This window comes from Etheostoma spectabile, chromosome 19, assembly GCF_008692095.1.
Source record: "Etheostoma spectabile isolate EspeVRDwgs_2016 chromosome 19, UIUC_Espe_1.0, whole genome shotgun sequence".
Lineage (NCBI taxonomy): Eukaryota > Metazoa > Chordata > Actinopteri > Perciformes > Percidae > Etheostoma > Etheostoma spectabile.
In genome coordinates, this window is record NC_045751.1 from 11,607,140 (window position 1) to 11,613,012 (window position 5,873).

The window sequence follows — 5,873 nt, forward strand, 5'->3', positions numbered from 1 at the left end:
AGACTGGGGGTCCTCTGTAGAGCTTCTCAGGAAGATGTCAGTTGTAGTACTGTGTGTGTATATATTCAGTCAGGAGATGATTCATGAAATAATTGAAGGACAAAATGTTATAAACAGAGAAATTGGAATGGCATTTGAGAAATATAAAATAAAAGCTACAAATGAAATATGAAAAGAAACATAACATGGAAACCTTGTCGAAGACGAATCTGGTGGCAACATTCAATAATAAAACAACCAAAGTAATAATTTACACTTAGCAGACTTCCACAGCACTTTAATAGAAAAACATAGTGTTTGTCCCTTTCTTCAAATGTTGGAATAAATTAAAAACGAGCAAATGGAGAAAAGTGCTCGAACATGATTCTTATCTTGTCTGCGTTTTGTAATTTTTCACCTTTTCTCTTAAGTTAGAGTTGGGTTAAGAGGACAGAACAGGAAGGAAGGAAGGAAAGGAGTGGTATCCACTCTTTCATTAAGTAATTAATAATCTACTTACAGACATACCTGGACACTAACTGCTCTTATCTGCTCATTTATCATTTATAACAAACGTCTTTTTATAGCTAAAGATCCATTGTTATTGTTATTTCTTTATACTGTTTTTTCTTGACTGTATTTTTACACCTTTTCATTTTCTATTCAAGTGTGTTGCAAGCTGCTGAAAATCTGCTGCTGGAATATTAATTTCCTTGTAGGAGTCGTCCCTTAAGGATCAATAAAGAGAAGTCTAGGTGTGTTAACCTCTTCGGCCACAGTACTGTGTTTTTTATGTTTTCATTGCTTATTGTGAAGTTTTCTATAAATTCTCCTGACTAATCTCTCGGCCAGTAACCTGGTTTATTGTGTGCATTATTTTTCTGCTTTGCTCCACATTTGATGATGCTTAAATTTTGTAGGCAGTATCGAAGAAAAATATTTGGTGCAGCTCATATTTGGCTTGCTACGAAATAGCTTGGGCAATTTAAGGATGGATTTTGCCTGCACACAAAGGATACACAAAATCAATGTTTTAGGTTCAAATTTTAAAACCCAAAACGTTGTTATAGCGCCTCCCATCAAAACTTGTACCCAATTCACCTGCATTAATTAATTGATTAGTTTGAGCAATGACGCATATTAATTGATAATGACAGTAATCATCCACACCGCGAACTAATACTAAAACAAGATTTTACCAGGACACCCACCTTGTTTATTTCTGAACCTTCGTCCTGCGGATGACGGCTCAAAACTGACATCTTAGTGGTGTTTGTGTGTGTTTTTGTCAGAAGAATCAGGTGTATGTTTTTTTTGCATGATGCAAACCTCCAGATTTGTGAAGACTTCACGGTAATTTCTCAGGTAAATGTCTCGTTCTCCCTCCCGCAGATTTTAACCTCTGCTTACACCCGACAACATGAAACAAAATCCTCGTTCAGCCACTGAGTTTGTACCTTACTAGAGCTCCACTGTTTGAGATAGTCATCATTCCACTAAAGACTGACTAAAACCTGATATCAAACAAAGCCAGTAAGATTTATTTATATTGAGCTCAATATTCGTTTCAGTGTCCAGTTTCATAACACCAATGCAATGTAACTCCTTGTATCGTCCATTAAGGTGAACCATGCCAGACTTCAATCACCTTTTTGTAGCCGATGACTGTTGCTGTGTTATTCAAATCAACAAAGTGAGCGTCTGTCTGTATACTTCCACAATATGAGCCTGCAGAAAAGGATACCTTGTCTATGTTTTGTTGCAAAGAACCATTAAACATCAATTTTTAATTTGTGAACCCAAAGATCTGATCCCATTCCTTTCTCAAATGTAACACTAACAGTTTTTCTTCTTATTATGGATATATAACGTCTCTATGCTTACACAGCACACTGCTTTTTAGAGCTAGTTCATCGGTAAATCTATATCGTCAGGATTGGTCTTTTTGCCGCCCTATGTTCCGCAGGTGTCACCGTTTTGCGGCCTGAATGTCCGTCCCCTCCTTCTTTCTATTGTGTTAATTCAAACCTCGCTGGATTTCTGAGGACTATGGTAACGGCTCCTCAGTATCTCGGCAGAGTTTTCTTTCATTCCTTTCACAACAACTAATTACATGACCACCAATTTTGCAGGGCACCAGGGGCTTCATCCGAGCTTAGCCCCCCGCCCAACGATTTGATTGGTTTAAAAAACTTGCCAATTACCACAGTCGTTTTTTCTCCCTCCCAAAATCTGTGTGAACTAGGCAGACTGGCCAGGAGTCTTCGGTGGCGGGACTAGTTTCCCAGTTTACTCTCGTATGTACATTATAGAAGTCGTTTTCACTAAAACAAGTTTCCTATAGCTTTTCTTTAAAGCTTTAAAACCCCCCAGTACCGATGACCGTAACTAAAGAGACACTTTTATTACAGGATCATATTAAAATCATATGTAAGGCTGTATAAGACTCTGGTCAGAGGTCAAAACTCACAGCTCCAGTTTTGTACAGTTTTCACATGTTAGATATAAATAAGAATGAAGACTCTTAATTTCCTCTCTCTACGTAACATCCCTACGGGTGTATTCAGAAGTCCATCTGTCCAGACTGTAGATTTATTTTGTGGTTGTTCGTACACACGCTAACGGCCGTCTGTCTTGAGACAAGCTAGCTACGTGTCAAGAGTGGACAGATCCCGATGACTTTGTTTAACAATCTTTTATGATCCGTCTTTACCTTTCATGTATTTGCTGGTATCTTCCTCTGAGTTTAAAACGAAAAACACATTAGCCATGGTAATTTAAAGTTAGGCAGCAAAATTCATTGGGATTCAGCACGAGTGAAACCACGTGAACTGTACAATATACATGTGCTTTGAAAAGGCCGAATCCATCTGTCCGATAGAATGCAGACTTTCAGTGGATGCCTCTGGTCCTCTTAGTCCGGCCACCAGCCAACTGATAGATAAGATTCTCTTTGTTACCCTCGCTTATCTCTCCGCTCAACTCTGTAAGAATGTTACGTCTGCACAGTTAGGCACACTTGGACTAAACCTTTTCACTTTTAAGGTGGGACTTTTTCCCCATGCTGCTGATATATATTTTTTCAGGGATATTGTCATCCCTTGTTTTTCATGTAACGTATGTCATTTCGTTGCTACTGCGCAAAATGATTCCGCCCCCTCGATGAAAATAAAGGTCTTGAACTCGAATAATCTATTGGTCCATATTGGTTAGATTGTTGTTATTTGTAACAAAATGTTACGTAAAATGATGAAACAGTTTATCTTTGAACCGATTTTACATCTTTAAATACAGAGACATACTGGTGTCCGAATTTTGGCAAAGGTGAACAAGGAAGGGAGCCACAGGAGAGAGAGAGAGAGAGAGAGAGAGAGAGAGAGAGATAGAGAGTTAGGCCTACTTACTGCTGGATAGTTTATAGCTGCTCTCCTCCCTCTTCTCAGAACCCCCCCCCCCCCCACACACCCACACACACTTTCCTCTGCATCTCTATGAAGATTCTGGTCTTCTCCACCCAGGCGTTCCTCAACGTCCTCATCCGAGGCACATGTTCTCATTACCCATTCCCCCTGTCAGCACTAAACCAGACCTGTTACCTGTCCTGGTTGGTCCATGTTGTGTCGGCCTTAAAAAGCACCAATACCCCACCTGGGGAAACCCTCCACTACAATTCAAGTCTGCATTCTTACTTTCATTAAAGCATATATCAGGGTACTCAGTACTGATTCTTTAATCACTCTTATAGTTGGAACCAGCTCATAAAACACATTTATACCAACTCAGGCAGATGTACAACCTGAGACGAAATGACCGTTGTAACACAATAAGTTGTCTACAGCGACCCATTTTGGTGCTATCAGTCCCCATAGACGAACAGGACAGCGCAGCTATACTGGCTGACAAACCACGTGACCCCACCCCTCTTCGCTCTCTATGGCTCTGGGTCCATACGTCATGCTTGTTATTGCTGCCGCGTGTTTTTTGATTCTCAGAGCGCCACATTTGTAGCCTACCACGTGTCTTCCCTTCTTTGCCGTGTCTTCCTCTCCGGGTCCCTGTCATCCTCTGCTTTATTCCTTTCACGTCTTCCGGTTTTCTAGTAGTTTAGTTTTTGGTTTTGGATTGTCTCGCTGTGCTGCCCCCCCCCCAGACTCCTTCATGTGTAAGTACTGTGGATGAAGCTGTTGTATCCAGTTTTAAACGAGTGTGTGTGTGGTGTGCTTTTCATCTAGTCTGCTCGTTTTTACTCTTCACAGTCGGTCCTTTGTTATGTGTTTTAAAAGTATTTCTTAATTGTTTATTAACCCTAAGACCATGGCGGAACCTCATTATTTGCTCCAGCAAATCGCCCTCGGAAATTGTTTCAAATTCCCTCGCTTTGTTTGTGGTCCGATTCTAACAAACCTTTCCTCTGCATTGTCTGAGCTGTTATTCCAGGGTATTATAATTACTGTTCATGTCCAGGGGTCATTAATAAGGGAATTTGTCCCAGGTCCAGGGGGTATTAATGAATGAATGTGTCAGGGCCAGGGGTATGTATGACTGAATGTGTCAGGTCCAGGGGGTTATGATGAAATGACTGCATGAATGTGTCACTGATATGAATAATTGTCACTCACTTAAGGAGGACGCAGAGAAGGAGGGGAAGAGTAGTCCTGCCCTTGGCCTCCATGTCTTCTGACTCACATTTAGAGACCATTTCCTGAGAGACGAGTTAGAACAGTGTTTTACAGAATAAGAAATAGTTTTTAATGAAAACAGAATTTCTGATAGTCTTACTGCTAATATTCCATTATTGTTTAATATTTTTATTGTATTTGTTCACCTTTGCATGAAGTATTTTCACACAAACTGGTTAAAAAAAAAATCGTGAATATTGGCAAAAAAGTGGGGGGGTCTATATATTATATCTTTAGACCTATAGGCTGCTATAGGTCCACTTTTTTGTGGATGTCCTTTTTTAAATTATAGCCGTATCAATTATATAATATATATAATAATGTGGCTGCACCAGAAACAGGTAAACTAGGGGCATGAGATTGACCAAATTCAACAGAAATTCAAAATCCTCGGGGGGGAGACCTATATATTATATTTTAACCTTTATGCTTCTGTAGTCAGGCACGTGCACCATAGACATCCAGAGGGCTTCAGCATCTGACTTGTCTTCCTCTATAGAAGTGGCCTTTTCTATGGATGCATTTTTAATATATAACTTATACGTATTACTGTTTTTGGATCAGCAACGTAATATATAGGCTAATATATTATCTATAAACATTATGATTATTAACGGTAATATTGATCACCATATATAGCCCTACACCTGATGTGGCTGCCTGTTAACAGATTCACAAAGGTCTAATTAATAATCATTGGAGAAGGATCCACGTCAGGGTTTGAATAATAAAAGGAATCTGTTGAAACCGTTAAGAACCGGTTAATCCTGCAACTTTATCTCCCGCCTCATCTTTTATCTCTCAGGTCACACCCCAGGTCCTAACTAAATTTGATTTCATACTTCCTCGTTCTTCCTCACACGGCACTCTACACTGGCGGCCCTCTTGTGACAGAATACAGCACTGACTCTAGCTCTGTGTTGTGTCTCTCACCTCTGTCTCATCTCACCGGGAGACGATGACTGCACATCTGCTGTCTCATCCTGACCTACTTTGTCTCTGGTTAGTTTTCCAGCGTCACTTATTACCACTACCACTACCAAAGAGGACAAGGGTCACAGAGACATGTGTCTGGAGTTTAAAGTTGTCAGTGTGTCTGCTCCTCACTTTCCCTCTCCGGTCTCCTCAACAGAACATTTGTAGTGATGTGACCCAGAACTCCTATCACGCAGATGAGACAGGACATCACCTGGAGTGGACCTTTCACCACCAACC